At 44.8% G+C, this 23,312-nt stretch overlaps 1 pseudogene; it reads right to left on the minus strand.

Moving 5' to 3' along the window:
* Positions 1-2,336: 2,336 nt before the first annotated feature.
* Positions 2,337-23,312, minus strand: part of LOC146829339 (uncharacterized) — a 73,103-nt pseudogene continuing 52,127 nt past the window's right edge.

Below are 23,312 nucleotides of genomic sequence, written 5' to 3' on the forward strand. Positions count from 1 at the left end.
ATAGAATGCATAAGTTGGAGCTAGCCAAGCTCAACCTGGGTGGTCAGATAGAATTAGAAAATAAGAAGTTAGCCTTGGAAGAGAAGAGAATGCATTTAGAGCATGAAAGGATGTTGGGGGAGTTGGAGTTGAAAGTCAAGAGTTTAGAAATTACTCCCTCTGATGGCAGCACACCATCCATGCCTGCAGAAACAAGAGTATTCATCCCCAAAGATATGATCAAGGAGTTCCACAAGCATATAGATATTGGGCAATGGTTTAAGGCCTATGAGGCAGCTATGACCTCCCACCGGGTCCCTGAGAAGTATTGGGGAGCGGGGTTTTGGCGGCGGTTCCTCAGTGATGGGTGAGACACCATATTAGAATTGCCCTCTGAGGATCAGAATTCCTGTGTCCACATGAAGGAAGCCTTAATGACCAGGTCTGGGTTGACCCCAGAGCTTTATAGACAAAGGTATAGCAATTGTAAGAAGCTGGAGTCAAGTACTTGGGTGGAATATGTGTCTTTTTTTTTTTACAGAGCATTGGATGGTTCTGTGAAGGGTAGCAAAGTGAATGAGTTTGAAGCGCTCTTTGATTTTATTGAATGGGAGCACTTACCTAGTAATTGTTTTCCAGAGCTATGCCAGCACCTGTTTGATAACAAGCTGACTAACCCTAGGAAGCTTGCTGAGTAGGCGGACCGCTGGGTTAGTACCCGGGTCCACAAGGGCCATGTGGGAGACACCAGCCTGACAGAATGTGTTGATTTAGAAATCACCTTTCAATGAGAACACCCAGACTTAGCTTTGAAATATTAATGCAGTTACCCTTAAGTGAACCCTGCTCACGGGCTTGCCTGCTTTTCATGTATATTTTCAAAATCACTAAATCAAAATACACCATTTCTATAAAGATACTTTTTGAGATTCATCTGATGCCATCCACTGAAGCAAAATTGAGTCACACAATGTTATGACATAATGTAAGGCATCTCTAATACTACTCTTCCTTCTACTACTCCTACTACTACTATTAACTGTAATAATACGAAGAAGAATGGCAACAAAAATAAAAATAATAAATACATAACGGAATAAACACTAAATATTACAGATAGTACAGTGTGCACAAAATAAAATATTTGCCTCTGGGCACTCAAATAATTGATGTTATTACCTATTTTTTGCCATTAGAAAGAAGAACATATTTCGGTCCAGGAGCAGTGGAATTACTGGCCTGAAGGTTTATAGGCAGTTGCTTATACTACTGAGCTCGATCTACATCAACAGTCAGGTTACAAACAACTTTGAAAAGAATCTTACACTGTTCCTTCCCTGTTTGATTTGCAAATATGTGTGGACTTATCACCTCACAAGGATAATATTGGTTGTGTGGTGTCTTATATAAATAAATGTTCTTATGTTTACAACTACAAAACACTTCTCAGGGAAAGCTTGTAATGACATTTTGGAAGCCGACAGTCCACTGGTTGAGGGAACACTGTTGAACTCCTTGAATATAACAACCCAAGCTATTTTGATGGAATGTGTCAATCAATATTATTAGCAACAACATTTACCTTTGATGTTTGTTTTAATATTCGCATTAGTGATTCATTGCCTTTTTATGGACGTTAAAGTTTTAAAATTTGCAAACAGTCTATTTTTGGGTACACGATCCACCTTGCACTTAACTTTGACTACATGGTTGGAGAAATAAGGGTCATCAAGGAAAAAGCACGGCCAATAACGACAACACACTTTTGGACTGTTACAAATTGCCGCAGTAAAATGGTTTGTGGACATCTCCTTTAAAATGTATTAACCTTTACAAAGTGATAGTTAAACATTGTCACATTTGTAGCATTTGCCTAGAGCGTTCAGAACCCCACAGTGGGTTTATTTAAATATTCACTGTAATGCTTTACGGAAGGCAAAGTCTCTTTTGAGAAGATGAATCACACTAATTAGTGTTTGAAATAACGATAAAATCACTGGCATGATTTGGAGAACAGTACGTCTTTTGTTTTTTTACTTGTACAAAATAAAGACATGCATGGCCACCTTTTGTTGAATCATCCGCAACTCAGAGCGAAAACGTAATTCCAATCTTCAAAATAGGAATATTCTATTGTCAGTAAAACTATTTTCTATGAGCAAGACGCATTACGCAACTGATGCCTCCAAAAAAGTGATGCGCTGACGGCGCAATGGGCTTGTAAATAAGCCCCCAAGACTACACGGATTAGCATTTTATTTTGGGCTTTCATGCTACATGCAGTCCCAGGTCACACTCCTTGCCTTCTTTTTGACATTTTCAGATGGCGAATATTGTCAACATTCTTCACATTGAGGTCAATTCATTTTAAACGTTAATATAGAATATAGGATTCGATCCAGGGATAAACTGGGGCAAAATCTGGTTTTATTCTTTGTCATTTTTGAGAACACCCCTTTGCTAGGGTGCAATGTAATGAGAAGTTTGGCTACTTTTGAAAGAAGAAAGAACTTACTTCTCTGAGTGCCAACAACAGTGACGTCTGTCTCAACGGAATGCCACATGACATCCATCCTGTAAGACACAACCTCACCAGCACGACGGTTCATTCTGATAGCAGTCCTTTCTCTTGTGTTTCTGGATATGTTCTCAAAATCAGTGACTTGGTATTGTGCACATTCTTGCTCTAAGCAAACTAATTTAAGGTCCATAAACTTTAGGGAGGTAGTAAAGAATTCCACCAAGAATTGCACAGTCGCAAAACCATGTTTTTTTTTCTCAGCCAAGTTGAAGGCCCTTGCATGCTTGAGCATGTTGTCAGGAACTAAAAGGACTTTCAAAGCATACTTTACCCCATTCTTGTAAAAGCTGCAAACTGCTTCCTAGATAACTTTTTGGTTTACTGGATTATTAGCTACACTTTCAAGCATGTTACTCAACTTCCCCTGCACAATGATGTCAAAATACAGACTTGAATCAGGTATCTCATATTCTTCTGATGTGAGAGCAGATAAACTGGCATCTACATTCCTCTTGAATGGCTGTATGACATCAACATGAAACCCTCTACTCAAAATCAGAGCAATAAGTTCAGCCATAGCGTTATATATAGGAAGTTAAAGAATGGGTCTATCCAAACATTTGGACATTTTCCTAGCCCTCTCACAGAAACCAGCTTCAGCATTCGGCGGTAATCATCTACAAATTAACAGAATTTCATGTACAGGTTCTTACATTGTGGAGAAAAAATAAAACAGAAGTAGACATAAAAGCAACTATTTTAATATTTTTTATAACTGGAGCAGAAAGCAGAAGAAGTATGGGAAACTGCATTGTATGTGATTTGTGTCATGCTGTAGAAACAAGCTTGGATGGTCATTTCTTCAGTATTTCAGATTGAAATCATAATATCTGTATGGATTATGAAATGACTGGCAAAAGTGGAATAAAACTGATTACAATGGATTACCTGGTTCAAATTCATTTCACTTAGGCTGTGCGGTTCGGATATGGTAAGATTCTTGTGCACCATCTGGTTACTGATAAACTGCACTGTATGCCATGTGGCATGGACAAGTCATGGAATAGACATTAGGATTCAGAGAGAGTACTCTAACTTTGATGGAGTTATGCCTTTCTACATTCATAGAGACACTATCTATGCCAAAGCCAACACAATTTGTCCATGGATTGGAATGCTTTTCTATAAAATTAGATACTGCAGAGACTATACCTCCGCTATAGTTTCCTTGCTTAAACACATGGCAAGAAATTTCCAGCATTTCAACCCCTATTTCAAATAAAAAATATATATCAGTAAAGGAATTCATTTTTTCAATGCCTTGATCATTGCTACCATCAACACACAGACTAAAGGCTGATACTGTCAGTCAATAAATCAGACAACAATTTGGGTGCAACTACAGTATTCAATACAACCGTTGCTTTTGTTCTAGCACAAGCATCAGCTTGCACATTTTTAGAGTCTGAGAACATTTTGTAATGAGCATGTCCAAATGATCTGTAGGGGAAAGGGTGCATTATGATCAGCCAATAATCCTGTGAATGTTATTTCTTCCTCTCTGGCAAGAGAGTCTTCACAGGAATATTTATTGTCAGGTAGCCTGAGATGGGCTCAATTAAAAATGTTGAGCCCTGAAGGGATGTATGAACTTTACCTGTAATATGGTGTTTCAGGTCAAACTCACCTTGACCCTCACAGGCGATATTCTCCTCACAAATTAAGCAGCTGAAGGCATATTGATCGGACGTAACTGGAATGATCCCTAGAGTTAAAAAGAATTTCCAAAATTATGATTGCCCCTTATGATTTTTAGGATTATCTCAAATTGCGAAATTGCAGAAAGTGACTGTTCACAAGCACATAGTAATAGACATGTTCAAGGAAACAAAGGCCACCCTACTCACACAGAACGAGGGTATCTAATGAATAACAAGGAACAGCAGTTTCTGTGGACAATGTATATCATATATGATAATAGTTATACTCAAGACCTCTGACCTCCTGGTCAGGGAACTCTGCTCTCTGCCTCAGCAGCTCTGCTGTTGTGCTGCCTCTGCCCCCACACCTTTCCACCCGGTAGGTGTCTGAGGCCCTCCTCCACCTGCAGGCTCCTGCTTGCTCCTCATTCCTGGTGAACGAGAGGGAGAGCATTGCTTTTCTGCTGGTCTGCTCGGCCAGCCTTCTCTGTTTTTCTGTCTTTTGTCCATCTTTTGCTCTGTTATTTTGCCTGTTTTCCTGTTTTTATTACTGTGCCTTGTTGTGTCCTTTATCTCATTTTATTTGTTTTGTGCCTGTTTTTCGCTGCCCTTTCCCTGCCACTGCTGCCCCTGCAGGTTCTCCCCCCAGCTGGTTCCCGCTCCCGTCTCCACTTCCCAGCTGCATTTCCCTCCGCCATTCCCTATTTAATGGCGGGCACTTCTTGGGCAATTGAGCAAGACCTCTGTCCTCCTCCTGTTCGGGGAACTCTGTCTCCAGCCCTGCAGCTCCACCATTGCACCACTGCCCCCTACACCTCTCTGCCAGGTAGGTGTTCAAGGCCCTCCTCCACCCGCAGGCTCCTGCCTGTGCCTCATCCCTGGTGGTCCAGTGGTAGAGCCTTGCTCTTCTGCTGGTCCGCTCAGCCAGCCTTCTCTGTTTGTCTGTATTTTATTCTGTTATTGTGCCTGTTTTCCTGATTTGTATTACTGTGCCTCGTTGTTTCCTTTGTCTCATTTTATTTGTATTGTGGCTGTTTTCACTGCCCTTTCCCTACTGCCCCGTGGCCCCTCCCCTTTGCCGGTTTGCGCTCCCATCTCCCAGCTGCGTTTCCCTCTCCCGTTCCCTATTTAATGGCGGCCGCTGCTTGGGCGATTGAGCAAAACCTCTGACCTCCTGGTCAGGGAACTCTGCTCTCTGCCCCAGCAGCTCTGTTGTTTCACGCTGCCCCCTACACCTCTCCGCCAGGTAGGTGTTTGAGGCCCTCCACCACCCGCAGGCTCCTGCCTGTGCCTCATCCCTGGTGTTTTCAATGGGAGAGCCTTTCTCTTCTGCTGGTCTGCTCGGCCAGCCTTCTCTGTTTGTCTGTCCTTTGTGCTGTTATGGTGCCTGTTTGCCTGTTTTCCCGTTTTTAATTACAGTGCCTCGTTGTGTCCTTTGTCTCATTTTACTTGTATTGTGCCTGCATTTCGCTGCCCACCCTGCTGGTTCCCACTTCTGGCTACCATTCCCTTCCCCATTCCCTATTTAATGGTGGCTACTGTGCCAAAGGCATGCCTGCCTGCATCTGTCCATGACCCGACTAGTGCCAGAGACCCTGGTCCTCTGACCACCCACGACTATGACTCCACTGTCCTCCACGCTCTCAATCCCAGAAGGAACAACAACTGCTAGCTGTCCACACTGAACACCACCCATTGCCAATTCTCCTGCAGACACTGCTGACAAAACATCACCAACCCCCGCACTCCAACAGCCACTGCCCTCCCACCAGACACCAGCACACATGAAGCCCTGAGGTGCATCCTCCACAATGTGGGCTCTCGACACAGTAGAAATCTGGGACCTCCTGAACACCCTCTTGCCAGACGCCGCCTTCTTCGCGGAAACCAGGACCAACCCCACCTCTGCCCCGACAATGAGACCGCCATCCTTGACATATACAAGATCCAGAGGAAGTTCCGCCCTAACCACCTAGGAGGAGGACTCACCATTGCACACAAGAACTCCCTCCAACTCACCACCTCCAGCACAAACAACCCCTCATCCACGGAACACCTCCATTTCCAGATCCAGACCAGCCCCAGAATGACCCTACACTGCACCCTCCCCTACAGATCTCCCAGACCTTGATCCACATTCACCACTACTATCAACAACCTCATCGCCCCCCACGCCATTGCCTCTATGGACTACATACTGCTCGGAAACCTCAACTTCTACCTCGACAACCTCAGCAACTACAACTCTTCCACCTTCCTGGACAACCTCGCCAACATCAGTCCGAAACAGCTAGTCACCACCCCCACTCACAAGGCAGAACACACACTCAACCCCATCTTCGCAGTATGCAACAACGTCCACTTCAGCCACACTACTCAACCACCCTGGATGGACCACCACTGCGTACACTTCTCTTTCGACAAGGCCACCGCTCACAAACCTACAACACATCCTCCACGGAGGAACTGGAAACTGGTCACAGAGGAGCACCTCAACTCTACCCTCAACCACGATCCCCCTCCCACCTCAACTGACGCCAACTCTGCAGCCAAAGAACTACACAGATGGATCACCAACTGTGCAGACAAGCTCGCCCCCTCCACCGACCTCCAGGAATCCAGACTTACTTGCAGACAACAAGCTATGGAGGAACAGCAAAACCAGTGACGATCGGACCACCTACAAGAACGCCATGACAGAATACCACCAACTCATCAGAGTCACCAAAAGGACCTCAATCTAGAACAAAATCCTCACCAACTCCAGCAACTCAAAAGAACTCTTCAGCATCATTCAGGAATTCACCAAACCACCCAGTGAAGCGCTGGATGTCACACCATCCCAGAACCTCTGCAACAAACTTGGCTCTTACTTCCACCTGAAAATCAAGTCCCTATATGACAACTTCAACGAACAGACACCAGACACCAAAACCACTCCTTCCTCCAGCAACGACAGCCAGCCTACCATAACTGCCTGGACCCCGGTCACCACTGAAAACACAGCCACAACCATGAAAAGCATTCACTCAGGAGCTCCCACAGACCCCTGCCCACCACACATCTTCCACAGAGCCGCAGCTGCCCAAGCACCTGAGCTACGATGCACCATCAATGCCACTTTCAAAACAGGCACTTTCCCCAATGACTATAATCCTGCAGAAGTCAAGCCCCTCCTCAAGAAGCCCCATGCAGTGCCGATGGGCCTCAAAAACTACCAACCCATCTCTCTCCTCCCCTTCACGGCCAAAGTCTCCAAGAGGATCGCCAACATCCTGCTAACAAACTTCATTGAAAGGAAATCCATCCTTGACCCTTCCCAATCCAGATTCCTCAGTAACCACAGCACCGAGACCGCCCTCCTCTCCGCCACAGACGACATCCGCACTTTCCTCGACCAAAGCCACACGACGGCCCTCATCCTACTAGATCTCTCTGCAGCCTTCGATACCGTCTCCCACCGCACTCTCACTGCCAGAATCCATGATGCCGGCATACAGGTAACCACCCTCAACAGCGGAGTAATCCAAGGATCATAGCTCAGCCCCACACTCTTCAATATCTACACGGAACCCCCCCGCTGCCATCGTCAGACAGCATGGACTCAGCATAGTATACTACGCAGACAACACCCAGCTCATCCTCTCCCTCACAAAGCATCCCCACACCACCAGACTCTGCTTACAGGAAGGAATGAAAGACGTTGCATCCTGGATGAGCAGCAGCTGCCCGAAGCTCAACTTGGAGAAGACATAAGTCCTCGTCCTCAAACCCACCGCCTCAGTATGGGGTATCACCTGATAGACCATCGCCCTCAGAAACCCTCCCATGGATCACCCCTGAAACCTTGGCATCATACTAAACTCCTCCCTCACCATGACCCGACAGATCAACACTGTTGCCTCCACCTGCTTCAACACCCTCTGCATCCTTCGCAAGCCCTTCAAATGGATCCCCCCAAATCCAGGAATACTGTCACCCACGCACTCATAACAAGCAGACTGGACTACGGGAACACCCTCTATGCTGGAATCAACAAATCCCTTCTCTGGAAACTCCAGACCATTCAGAACACCACAGAAAGACCCGTTCTCTGCATCCCACTACATGAACACATTACCCAACACCTGCGAAACCTCCACTTGCTCCCTGTGAAGAAGAGAGTAACCTTCAAGCTACTCGCCCATGCCTACAAATCCCTCCACAACACCGGACTCCAAAACCTGCACAATAGAGTCTCCTTCCATCGACCCAAAAGAAACCTCAGCTCTGCCAACCTCGCCGTTGCCAAAACTCCACGGATCCGAAAAGCCAGAGCTGGTGGAAGAGCCTTCTCCCATATCTCTACAAAGACCTGGAAAGATCTCCCGATCAATATCAGACGCTCCCCCACTATGCAAACCTTCAGGAAGACCTGGCCCTTCGGCTGACTCGGAGCTGCACCCCCCCCCAGCACCTTGAGGCCCTCATGGGCGAGTAGCGTGCTTCACAATTCCCTGTTTGTTTGATTGATTGATTGATTGATTGATTGATTGATTGACTCAAAGGTAATATTCATGGGTAAAGATATGTCAGAAAGATAATCATAATTACACACAACAAGACATTATGAAATGATTTGTTCTTTATGTAAGAATTTAAACTTACTAACAAAGTTGGTCAAAAGAGGTGCTAGGTCCCAAGTGAACATAGAACCTAGATTTCAAGAGTGACAATTTGACTGCGGGAGGCTGACTACAGCGGTTCTCCACTGTTGTGCTATTTTCTCCTCGACATCTGTCTCTTTTTGACATCTCTTTACCCATGAATATTACCATTGAGTATACCTATTATCATATATGATATACATTGTCTGCAGGAGCCGCTGTTCCTTGTTATAGTTTAGTAATAGACAGCATTAAATTGACCACACTGAGGCGTCCATCCAACAGACTTAAATAGTAGTTCAGTTCATCGTTGTATTTGGAAGCGGCACTCCCATATTTGTTTGAAGCACAAACTCTATCCAGGGAGTAACTGAAATGCACAGGAAAAAAAATATGAACAGGGTTTGGGGCCCTTTAAAACGCTCGTCTGCTGAATCCCCAACGTGTGTTATAGAAAAAATGCCACATCTCTTCCTAATCAGCATGGGAAACATACATCTGCAAAAACAGTTGGCATTGTGCATTCACTTCTAAAATATGTAGCTCAACTCAAAACTAATGACATAAAACCCAGGTGACAGCATAGGGATAGCAAAAACAAGAACATGCCGTGAAATGTATTTATTAATTGTTAAGGAGGTTTAAAGCATATAACCTGATTTAACTACATTTGTATTGCTCTACTTGCATCCAGGACAGGTGGAATTTACTTTGATAGCACTCTGCCCGAGATTTCCTCTCACTAGGTTTCCTTTGGCTAGCACCAGCCTTTACCTTTTTTTGAACTCATTGCTAAAGTGCAGAGCTCACTGTCATCAGTGTCAGACATTATGGAGCGAAGGGAAAAAGACAAAAATATGTCCTACATTCTGCTTGACCAACAGGGATATAGCAAGCTATAGCTAATCTGCGACGGTCATAGTGAATCTGCAGTCCAGCAGGTGTCAAATCCTATCTTTTAAGGCTTAGTACGTATATGTGTCAGTCTCATGTGCTCCAAAGATCTCTCTAAGGTTTTTAAAATCTGGACACTGTTTTTAATGTTTACAACTACCTGGCACTGAAAATAGCCCGCATTTCTTAGAAGTCAGACTTCTTTGCAATTCACACCCCACCAATCTGGCAATAATAATAATAGTGCCCATTCATTAATACCATTGCTTCTGTATCCATGGTACACAACCATACCCCAGAATAAAAATGTTCAGGATTCACAGTCCATCTGGGAAGTTATTGACTCTGTTCCACTACGCAGTTTGCAGTGAATGGCCCTGTTCACTGTAGTCCTAAAAATCTTCTTGGTATCACCTGTGCTGTGAGGTGGGAGACGAATATCTTTTTTAAAAAAATCATCTGAGTTTACTTGTCCAAAAAGAATTCTAGTGTTTAAACATTGATCATACTCAACATAGCATACTTAAGAATGCATTCTACATTTCAACGTGATATCAGGGAATGGAATTCAAGCATAAGATCGTAGGAGACATAGAAGAAAGCTGAAAGAAATGCTGGGTACAGAACGAAGATGGAACAGTTGAAATCTGAGCTATTGTTTAGCTGTGTATGATAGCCAGCCACTGTTCTTCCACTTCCCAGCTCCCGTTGTGCCACTGCTGGGCAACACTGCCTAAAGGCAAAAATAAGAGACCAGTTAGAATTACAAAACAAGGGAAATAAAACCACAATATAGTGATTCATCTAGCCAGTATGTCTGTTACATTGCACATTATGTGCTTAAGAAAGCCTCTGCAGGAATTAATGTGTTATTAAAGCACTGAGCATTGGGAGGACAGACTCACCATTATGGTTGATGCCTTCACCTAGTACATATTTTGTTTAGCAAACATCCCATTGCATTCTGGGGCTTGCAGCTTTGTTAAATATGGTTCAAGGTCCTGGTTCAATGGAACCATCGGTGTCTCTCCAACACAGAGCAACATTTATTACTTATGCAGGCACAGTTTTCTCACAATTAAGCATTTTTGGAAAACATTCTGTCACACATCTACCCAACATATAGATGCATAAAAAATATTGTTTCAGCAAAATCAGGGACTTGAAAAGTTTAACAAGGATACTTTATAGATCGCAATGGCGTGGTAGCTTGTAACATTATAAAACTCATGCAAAGTATACGGTAGCAAGATGCTCCAAAAACAGGAGAAGAACAAAGAACGGGGCAGGGGGTGTCATAGGTCGGGGCACAACGGGTGTTTGGACGAGAACCCTCACTCACCCGAGGGTGACATGCTTCATCATTGGGTTCCTCCACACACTGGGACACCAAGGTACCCGGTGTGGGCTACAACTTACCAGCAGGAAAGGAGCAGGAGTGTTTTGTAGAGCACGTCAATGTTTCAAAGCCTCTTAGGTAGACGTGAGGGGCAGAGTACAACGAAAAGGTGTGTATTAAATCTACCTCAGTAGGGACAACAGACTTTATTATTATGTCCTAGAGGGTAGGGGTTAAAAGCAACATGAGACAGGGTTATGGATTTATACACTGTGGTGTGGTCATCATGTTTCTGCCCTAGTGACAACAGATGTTCCAGGCATTCTTCAGGACCATGATATTCAGTCACCCTGGTACACAATTGTGTGCAAATAATCAAGATTTAGAAAACAAAAAATTGGATGCAAGGGCCTATACTCTGGATAGTCCTCTTGATCAATACAGCTAAGGAGACAGCAGACCTTCTCATCATAGAGATCCAATAACTAGAGAATCAACTTGCTTCAGATTACTATCTTCAAAAAAGTTTTGGAGGAAATCGCCAAAACACTGAATGAGACGAAGGAGGATCTCATCAAATGCAAGGTGAACAAGCTTAAGAAAAACTTGGATAGCTTTACCCAAGAAAAGATCTATCTTTATATATAGTGGATGACTATTCACAACAACAGGTCAAAAAGGATAATCGAAGAGGAGCCAGAGGTTGCCGTTGTAATACTGATGAGTAGACCTCCAACTCAGACGATTGTCGCCAGTCAGAGGACTTGGGTTCCAGTGACTCAGACTCCTCCTTCAGAGTTAGGCCGATGAGAGGACGAGGCATTCCACAATCCACGTCATGGTGGCCACCACAACATTGGCCTTTCCACCAACATTCTTTTCAACCACTTCCATATAATGGACCTGGTTACCAGCTGCCTTTTTTTGGGCAGGACAGAGGACAAAGAGGGCCCGAAGAGGCAACAGAGGTCGTACTCAGGACATGCGACCGAAACAACAAAGGAGACAGGTACAGTGGGACACTGTGTTGGAACAACAGATCACCAGGAGCATTACGAGCACGTCCACCAGCGCAGCAATGAGTTGACTGCTAACTTGAGCCAGAAATGTCTCACACCCCTGGAAACACAAGTTCTTGAGAAAGGACTGGGTTTTGTACCCACCTACATGAGTGACGACTTCAAAATGCACCAGGAACTTTTTGTTTTTTTCATAGGATACGCTTATCCTTTCTCTCCAAAATTCTCCCTTAAGCAATTTGCTAGTCAACTCTTAACCGAGGTGCCCCTCATGAGCAAGTTCAAACAATTTTCGTCTTAAACCTTCAGGAGGCACAAACCTGTCACCCCTCATTAAAAGACTCACCCCACAAATGGACAACTCATCAATAACCTTAAAGTAAGGCTGGACAGTTTGCGGCAAAGTACTCTCTCATACTTTCTCTCCTTGGATCATCCTAAAAACACCTTTAAGTACCACATCATGTTCCATCTCTTCCTCTCACTGTTGGCTGGTGAAAGTTCCTAAGCCACATTGGATCACATCATCTATGGATGCTACAGCAACTTCCATTTGAAACTCTTGACCGTAACGGGTTCTACCACCTCCCAGTCCATTGAAAATCTAGACAGACAGTCTGCCTGTATGTTTCTCCAACCATGTACAAACTCCAATGTGTAAGCATATTCTTGCAGCCTAGCAGCCAACCTTGCCAGTCTGGCAGATCCTTTGCCCACACCACCTGATGATAAAATCTTAATCAATGGTTTATGATCAGTGCGTAGAACGAAGCATGCTCGCCACAAATAAACTCAAAAGTACTCTGCACCCCAAGCAGCCACTAATGCTTCATTTTCAATTACTGAATAATTTCTTGCCGCTAGAGTGAGGGTACGTGAAATAAAAGCCACTGTCTTCTCCTTTTTGCCATGTACCTGTGAAAAGACCACACCTACTCTTCTGCCACTCGCATCTACTGTCAAGATGGACTTTAATTTGTGGTCAAAAAGTGCTAAAACTCTTGCATCACAAATCTCATTTTTCATGGTGTCAAAAGACATGTTCTGTTCCTTGCTCCACACAAACGTTTCCCCATTCTTAATAGCTTCCTCAACTTCTCCGTTTTGTCTGCAAATCTTTCCACAAACTTTGAGTAATACTCAATGAGTCCTAGGAAGAACTTAACTGATCTTTTCCTGATGAGGCGGGTGCTTTGCGAATGACATCCAACAAGGAGCGTTTGGGGCTGACACCCCCATTGGATATGGAATACCTCAGATAATCCACCTGTTCAGTTAAGAATTTGCACTTGTCTTTTTTGAATGTCATACCAGCCTCTTCCAATTTCATTAGCACCCTCCTCAAGGTAGTATTGTGTTGTTCTACAGTTTCCCCATGATCAAAATATCATCCTGAAAGTAGATGACCCCCTTAATTCCCCCAAAATTTGTGTCATCACTCGCTTAAATGTGCCTTCAGTAGTGATGAACATGATGAGATTCTTTGATTCTTCATGCAATCTAATTTGATGGTAAGCACTCCTCAAACCTAATTTTGAGAAGTACTTACCACTAGGCCTGGGCGGTAAATTCCGTTCCGCTCATGGAATTTGTGTAATTTCGCGTTCCGCGGAGAACACGGAATTGCCCAAAATTCTGCGTTCCGCGGCTTCGCAGAATTTTTTGCTTGTTCGTGCTCTCTAAATGCGTGTTCTCAAGATATTTCTCCCCGAGCACGCAAACAGCGATCGCGAACAGGAAAAAAACATTGCATACAAGCATTTCCACGTGTTCGCAGAATTTCTGCGTGTTTTAGGAGTTTTTTCACCGTTTTGCGGAGCTTTGTGTAGCGCGACTATGCAAATTCCGTCCACCCCTACTTACCACCCTTCACCATGTTCAACATCTCACCTATGTTAGGCAAAGGAAACACATCCACATTAATCTCTTGGTTTAATGACCTCAGATCAACACAGAATCTCAGGCATCTGTCCGATTTTTCGGTGATCACGATCGGAGAAACCCACGGTGAAGATTCAACCGGTTCAATTACACCATCTTTTGAGCATGTCAGAGAGTAACTCTTTTACCCTCTCCCTCACTGACAATGGTACTCGCCGAACTTTGTGCTGCACAGGGATGACATTCTCTTTCAGCACTATTTTATCCACATAACCTTTGAGGTACCTCATCGATTTGTCAAACACTCTCTGCACCCTTCAAGACATCATCCAATTGCAAATCTTGTACAACCCTAACCTGGTTATCAGCTCTGGGATTGATCATTATATGTAAGTTAAATTGGTGCATCCACTCAAAATTGAAGGTCCTTGCTCAGATACATACACACACCCATTAGTACTGCATACTCCAAATGTTATGTCCCGTTCCATGTACCCCCTAATATCCTGCAGGGTTGATATCCTTTTCCAACAGTATGACTCCATCCCTCACAGTACTGAAAAGCTTTACTGGAATGATAGAATACATTGAGCCTGAGTCAACCATCAAATCAATCTCTTTCCCTCACACATTGAATTTCGCTACATGTCTCCTACATCTTCCCGCATCCTCCACTTCATGTTTCTTCCCTTGATTCTTACTCTCATCCAACATCAACACTCTATTGACATAAGAGTTGCCCTTCATATCACCAACAACCACCACCTCAGATTTATCTCCTTACCGATAACACTACCATTTTCGCACATCCTAGCAAAATTTCCCTTGCGCCCATACTTCCTGCATTCCTTATTGAATGGAAAACATTTTTTTAATTCAGCAGTGTGATAAGTACTGCCACACCTATAGCATTCTCTACCCTTATTCTTAGGTGTAACTGAAGATAGCATTTTCCCATATTTCTTCTTTACCACACACACTACCTCTTCCACATCCTCCTGACTGTTATTATTGATCACAGATGTATCCCCTATTCTCTCTTTCCTCTTAAATTCTCTCATACACCTTTGTGATTCCTCGATAACTTTGGCTAAGTCTATTGCTTCATTGAGTGACGGATCTTTAGCTGCCCAAAGTGTCTCTCTTGGATCTTTTTATCTTTGCATTGGATGATCAATTGGTCACGAATTAACTCATAAGTCATATTGCCAAAACGATATTTCATTGAGGGTTCTCTTAGTCTTGCCACAAACTTGTCAATTGATTCATATTCAGACTGGGGCTGAGTGTGAAACTTGTAACACACCATAACCAAATTGACTTCCTTTGCAAATCTATGCTCTAAATACTTGATAGCTTCTTTTAATACATTGGTTATGGCTTAGACATTTGGACCCACAGCTATAGGTAAGTACTTAAAGATCCTTTGTCCTTCATTCCCCAACACACTCAAAAGCAATATCTTCTTTCTTGCAGCTGAAAACTCATGACCATCAAGAGCTACATTGTAATTGTCCATCATTTCTACCCAATCTTCCCAAGGTATTGATGGAGGCCCAGGTTGTGAGAGAAAAAATGGCGGTGTGATGATATTGTTGGCCATAATTGTACCAATATTCAAGAACACGTACCAATATAAATATATAAGCGAACACTAGATTGAGATATTGCAGAAGTTCAGTAAATATGTTGAATATCGGTAAAATGTGTACCTTTTGTTGCTGGGTAATAAACAAAAATGTATTTTTAATGACAAGCTGTTGCAATTCACACCATAATAGGCATATGTCAACCTTTAACATCTTTAAACCACTAAGGAAAATGTAATCCAATGTCTCCATTTTAAATATGAAGCATATGCGATCCTCTGATGTTGATCTGAACTCACTGTAGTCTACAAAGAGTTAAACAGGCCGCTCGTAACCGTGATGACTCATACTGAAAGTGTGGTATCTGTCAGAAAGCGTGCTATGTTTAGCCAATAGGTTTGACGCACGTCAATATGGGCGCTCCACCTCGCACTCAACTGCGTCTCTTGAAGTTCGTTTTGAGCCAACGACAACCACAGCTCAGCAGCGCGCGCCAGCAAGCATGCTCATGAATGCGTCTTTTGAAAATGCTCTTGTGCTGGCAACCTCCACAAAGAACAGCGCCGCAAAGAGTCTCGCGTTGAACTTTCAGATCCTGTGCAAGTAAGAATTTCACATTCAACATGTGACAGTACCTGAATGTAGATATCTTTCTGAGCGTAGATATCTTTAACCTTTCTGCCACACTGCACATCACATGGCTTCACCAATGTAGGGCCATATTATCAAGGAACGGCGATAACATTATCGCCACTTTAGCGGCAGGAAACTGAACCTGAGCTGCTATGGGAATTCATAAGGGCATATTATCAAGCCCATTATCACCGCTTTAGAGGCAGTTTCCTGCCGCTAAAGTGGCGATAATGTTATTGCCTTTCCTTGGTAATATGCCCCGTAGTTCCTGATGCTGGACCACCCAGGCTGTATGATATTCCTTGATGCTAGAGCCCCCCCCCCAAAAAAAAATAGTCGCCAAAATATTGCGAATGAAAGCACTTATCGAGACAGTGGTTTGTGGTAAGAGGTACTTCAAGGTTTATTTGGAACACAGCCTGGTGTCAGTCCTCTCCGAGGTTACAGCAGCAACTGGCCTACAAGGAATTCTCAACACCTTACAGTCTAGAGAATACCCTAAAGAAAGAACACATGCAACTAGAAGAATGGAGTTGCATCATAAGATTATGCAACTGCATCATAAAACAGGGCTGCACTGTTAAGCATCCTACTTGAGCATTCTTAACACATACCAGCAACATTTCCACAGCCCCTCTGGCTTCTGGGTTGGTTTTTGGAGCAAATTACAATGCGGGTCTAGAGTCAGGCAGCATATAACCACCTACATACAAAGGCAATCGAGTTTTAAACAGGGGTGATAGCATGCAGGCGCTAATGGCTATCCGACAATTGGGAATCTTAGGTGGGATGCTGATGTTATGGGTGCAATAATTGCCACTGAGTGGGAAAACGTTTTAGGAGACTCTGGCAGGAGCCTTGAGGCTGTTATGGCAAAGGCCAGGAAATTATTTGAAACCGCTGGACAATACTGACTTATTGTGAGTGATTTACCTTTTTTAGACCAACAGTAATTGTTTGCTAGTTACAGCAGTCACTATCAAACTATCCTCATGCCACAATCATGAGCATCACTGTCCCCTAGCTGATTTTTGAGAATCTACAGGATAGCCAGGATTGAGGTATGTGGTGGACTAAAAAGCACCAGGCCACTCTCTGGAAGGCAGCAACTGCTGCATGGTAAGGAAAAACAAAGCTGACCCAGCCTGCCCATTGCTTGTTTCAGGGCACAGCAACACTCCAAGCTCCACTGCCAGGATGCCCAAACGGTTGAGGGCATGCACTGTCTAGAAAAAGTAACGCGCGGATCGCGAGTCATGAACGAGTTGCACAGCCTTATTGGCCATTGTGATCCAATTGATGCACGTGATCAGTAATGTTTTGACAGTTCAATCCTTTTTTTTCCAACAAATTAACAATGCTTGTCCATCACGTCAATGGTACGAGATTCCAAAATGTTCATGCATTTTAATTGCTCAGGAATTGCCCATCCGGGCCTATTCACAGGCTTGTATAGAAACTCGGGGCATATCAGCAACGGCCACCGATAATTATCGCTGGCCGTGCTTAGCGATCATTTTCTTATCGCTGGCTATCTCTGCATTTTATCGCCCTGGTAGCGCGTTATCATCAACGCGCTGCTCCAGGGCGATAAAAAATCCAGAGATAGCGATGTTAACGCCGTTTTGCAGGGAACATCGCTGGTTTTCCAGCAATGTTCCCTGCAAAAGGGCGATAACCTTGCTGATACGAACCTGTGGTCGTATCAGCATAATCCACTTCCAATGTTAGGGGTGGCTTAGTCAGGATTTTAGCAGATGTTAGTTTTTGGAGAAAACAGCAGTTTTCTCCAAAAACTAACGTCTGCTAAAATGCAAGGGCATCCTTGCTGATAGCGCAAAGACGCGTTATTGCTCTCCTGACATGTGGTGTATGTCAGAAACGCCCACTTTGCATCTCATTAGAGATACAAAAGTAGGCGTAGTGTAAAAGAGTACTAACATGCGAAAACGCATGTTAGCACCCTCTTGCATATCAGCAACGGCCACCGATAATTATCGCTGGCCGTGCTTAGCGATCATTTTCTTATCGCTGGCTATCTCTGCATTTTATCGCCCTGGTAGCGCGTTATCATCAACGCGCTGCTCCAGGGCGATAAAAAATCCAGAGATAGCGATGTTAACGCCGTTTTGCAGGGAACATCGCTGGTTCCCCAGCGATGTTCCCTGCAAAAGGGCGATAACCTTGCTGATACGAACCTGTGGTCGTATCAGCATAATCCACTTCCAATGTTAGGGGTGGCTTAGTCAGGATTTTAGCAGATGTTAGTTTTTGGAGAAAACAGCAGTTTTCTCCAAAAACTAACGTCTGCTAAAATGCAAGGGCATCCTTGCTGATAGCGCAAAGACGCGTTATTGCTCTCCTGACATGTGGTGTATGTCAGAAACGCCCACTTTGCATCTCATTAGAGATACAAAGGTAGGCGTAGTGTAAAAGAGTACTAACATGCGAAAACGCATGTTAGCACCCTCTTGCTGATAGGGCGTTGGTTTTATCTCCGCTTTTCTGGCTTTCAGAGCGGAGATAAAGCCCTTGATGATATGCCCCTCGATTCCTCCAAATGGGGATTGCAGAGAATTTCGTCATAGCACTCTGGGTGGGTATGAGGATTTTGAAAGGTGGGGACATGAGATCACGTGACATTGGTTGGATACAGGTGGGGAGGGAAACGCAAGGTTAACAAGCATTTGCAATGCAATAGGTCTCGCATTTACGTGAGTTTGAGCTATTGACATTGCAAATGACAATGTCTTTTATTTTTGTTTCCGTTTAAAAAAAAAAAAAGGCATTATTTACAATGCCAATAACTTAAACTCACGTAAATGCGAGACCTATTGCATTGCAAATGCTTGTTCTTCATAATGTAATAGCACAGCATCCTTTAAGCAATTTCTTCTTTGCTTTTTCTTTAAATAGGCAGAGAAAATGAGTACTTGTGCTTTGGTAGTAAAGTTGGACGCTGCAAGGAATCCTGATTTGTTTAATCTACTAGGAAATATTCTGAAAGCTCAACAAACCCCTCACCTGCTCAAGATTGCTAGGACCAGAAAGGCACAGCCATACCAGTTGGACGAGTTTATTCAGGTGACCTGGATTCATGAGAAAATTGTGCAGAAATCTTATTACCGAATGCTTGTGGCGGTAATATAAGCAGGAGTAAAACTACATCACAGCGACCTTATGTGATCAACAGTGAATGAACTTTCAGAAGTGCTACAGACCCATTCACTTGTGTGCTCCCACTGAAAAAAGAGTGCTCTTGTTGACCTTTCTCCCATTGTGGCGTAACTATAATTGAGGGGGCCCCCCTGCAAGGTACGTAGAGGGTCCCCCGCCAGACTCTATTAGGACAGGCTGCATTAGTCCCTGGTGCGGGGGTGGTGTGTTAGTGATAGGTGTGCAGGGTCCCTGTCCCTCAGACGTGCAGTCATGCTGCATTAAACCCTGGTGCAGGGGATGGTTTGTTAGTGATAAGTGTGTAGGTTCCCTGCCCCTGAGACGTGCAGACACACTGCATTAATCTCTGGTGCAGGGGATGGTTTGTTAGTGACAGATGTGCATGCTTCTGCCCGTGAGATGATTTTAAAAACAAATATGGCATCAGGAAATGACATTCGGGGAGCATTCACCATTGCCTGTGGCCACCGTGTGTCCCCCGGCGACAGGTTTCGCTGAATCCATATCACCTGCTGCTAACTCCGTGAGCCTGGTGAGTGGCAGACGTGCACCACAGATCTGAGGTGTGATCTTGTGCACCCCAGGCTTTGCGACCGCTAGTTCCGTGCACGAGCCTCAGACCGGTGAATGCTGGACGTGCCTCGCGTCTCTGGGTAGTGCACGCACACAGCTTCAAGTGCTGGGAAAGTGCTTGTTTTTTTGTCTTGTGTTCCTAAGTTAGTTATCTCACTCAAGTCTCTTAGATTTGGTCCCCAGCCAGGAAAGGTTTGTGTGCAGGAAGTGAGATAGGGAGGGAGGAAAGCAGAGTGTGAGATCTGGAAGGAGGAAGGAGACGTGAGGTGAGGGAGGGAGGAAAGCAGAGTGTGAGAACTGGAAGGAGGAAGGAGACGTGAGGGAGGGGAGGGGCGACGAGAGACGGACACATCGGGCTGAAGAGACCTTGGGCTTCCCAGGGTTTGCCCCGGAGTCTCACACCATCGCGGGTTCATTCACAACCCACGTGAACACTGTTTGTACCTGGGCCGGCTGCACACAAGCGAGACTGTAATTCATAACTACGTGTAGGGGTGTCACCTTGCCCAACACTGCGTGATTTGCGATGTAAAATAACATTGTGAATCTCTGCTTACTTGATTTCAAGCGCTAGACCAGTTCAGGCTTCGAAGCGCTGTAGAAAAGTAATGTTGCCAGTTGTGGGTGTGCCGGCAGATGAGGCTGGGTCTGCGCAGCAAAGCGGCCGTGCGGCCACGAAAGTGAAAGTGATCGCGATCGCGATCAAAGCGGCCGTGCGAAAGTGAAAGTAAGCGCGGTGCGCGCGCCCGCGCACATGCACTGTAGCTCTAGGCTGGCCTGGTAGCACTTTTTGGAGCCCACATACAAAATGTCTCCAGATACTGAAGTCCTCAAGTGCCCAGTCCCCAATCAAAGACAGAAGAGGAAAGTCTCTGTCCCCTCGCAGACGGCAAGTGAGTCCACAAAGGCGAGTTTGCAGAAGAGACAAATCGTAAGTATTCATGCAGCTGTTTGTGTACTCCAGCACAGTATCCGCAAAGACACTTGTTTCCTGTTCTAGCCTCTTTCATTCACTGCAATGATGCACTGACTATCTGGTAATCCCTGTGTAGTTAAATTGAACCCACTGGCTTTGACAACTCTAAACAGTGATCATTAAAGGGAAAGGTGTCGGCTGGATCAGATGTGCTCACAGCATGATGGCCCGTTTTCAAATTAACGGCATCCGGTGGTTTCAGCAGATTTCTGCAAACTGTACCAGTGTATGCTGTAACGAAGCTTGTGAAAGTTTGATCATAATCTGTTTTTTGGTTGACATTTTCTATAATATAATTATTGTGAAGTGACACTTTGAGATTGATTCCAGCAGGCATGCTTGCTCTTTCACTTCATGAGTGTGTGTTCTCGGGTACAGCTTTCCATTCCCTTAGGGATATTAAAGTTCAAGCGCTTTTGGAATGTTTAGAGCTTTCATCTTTCTCTCCCAAAGTCTCATTTAATTTACGAAACTTCTAATACTGTCTGCTTGGCAGGCAGTGATTTTATTCGGACTTAAATAGGTTCATATTTGTCCTACTGAATGTAAGCCAGTCCGTTGTCATACCTTTCTTGCTATGAAGCTGCATACCACTCTGTACATGTGTTTACCCTTATTAAGAATGTAATGGAAGGGGCACCCCCAGCTGGGCTCGGGTGACGTCATACCATCTCTGCTGTGCCACCAGGGCATCACATTTGCTGCGAGTGCACAAGATTACAAGTGAATACGAAATTTGATGGAGGCGGCACTCTATAGGGGATAGGAGTAACTTAAATTGAGTAAAGATGGATTTTATCCCTAGTAATTATTGAAATATGTTTATCTAAAATGAAATCCTTAAAGTTTACCAATGGTGCTTAATAGGTGTAGTTGAAGAGTCAAACTGTGGAAATTTAGCTCGCAAACTGAACATTATCTGCGCCATCTTGCCCCTCCCCAGCACCACGCGCAGCGAATGCACAGCCGCCATTTTAGGCACCCCACTCTCTCCCCGCTCACTCTCGACCGCCAGCGCTTTCCCCTGGCGCTGCAAGCATCCCCCCGCGCGCCGGCCACCCCCGCTCTCTCATACAGGCCATAAACCCTCTCCTTCTGCGCGACCCTGCTACGGAACCACTTCCGACCGACAACCCATACATGGTCATGCCTCTCCTTTGATAACCCCCTTCCTCTGCGCCCCATTGTCTGAACTGGTCCCAGGCCATCACCTAGCCCTGCGGATGCAGTTTATTGCCCCTACTGTAAGGGAAACACCCCACATCAAAGGGATTACAGTAGAATCAAAGCCCCTACCCCCTGAGACCCGGCCGGTTGCACACAGCCCCGGGAATTAGCGGAATTCCCTGCTGCGCGATAGCCATCTCCCACTGCGGGTAGGGTGGGAACCTCTACTGTAACCATGTGTGGGATCGGATCTGAGCCGGGGCTTCAGGGGATATTTCCCCGCACATCAAGGGAATCTCAAGAATATACTATGTGTAATAAAGCAATAAACCAGTGTATAAGAGACCAGGTCTCAGAGATGCAGTTAGAGCACCTCGTGACGATACCTTGCTGTCTGATCTGATGTGTTCTGCTCCGACGGAATAAAACTTTGTTTCCTGCCTTCCAGTCTCCGGCGCCTGCCTCTTTTATTGGTAAATTATCGAGTGGTATGAGAGGCGATTACCGCCGGGCAAATACTTGAAAGATTATCGACTGAAACTGCCGCTACCATTTAACAATTGGCGTCCCAAACGTGGGGCCCATCAGCGACACGTGGATCCAGTGGGAGAGGTCCCGACGACAGAGTGAACGACTGCAACGATCGGGAGAGCTCCTGCCCAATAGACCCTCGTCTGGCAGCCGATCATCCGAACTTCACTGGTTCCGAGCAGACCTCTCTCGAGTGATCTACGGTCCTGACTGGGAACCATCAGGAGTGCCGCGGCAAATACGGAGAATAGAGGACGATCGGGCGCTGGAGGCGGAAGACGAGAAACTGTCCACGCGGTCCGGGTAAGGTCGTGAAATACGACAAAAGTGCGAAATAATTGATTGATTGTTTGAATACTAGTATTGCTCATTGATTGTGCTCATTGATTGTTCTCTTTGAGATATTCGCTGTCTACAAACGGGGAGGAGTAGAAATACTCTCTCTCTCTCTCCCTTTGCAGATGGTGAAGGGTAGGTAACGCAGACTTTTGTCCCCGTTGAAACCCGTCGTGCCTATCTTTATCTCCCCATTGATTGATTGTCCGAACATTGATTGTTTTGAAGAATAGTGCTTTTGAGATATTCTCTGTTTGCAAATAACGTAGAATAGGAATATTCTGTCTAGTCTTTGCAAATAGTGAAGGGTAGGTAACGCAGACTTTTGTCCCCGTTGAAACCCGTCGTGCC

The sequence above is a fragment of the Triturus cristatus genome, chromosome 5_2 (genome assembly GCF_964204655.1).
Source record: "Triturus cristatus chromosome 5_2, aTriCri1.1, whole genome shotgun sequence".
NCBI lineage: Eukaryota > Metazoa > Chordata > Amphibia > Caudata > Salamandridae > Triturus > Triturus cristatus.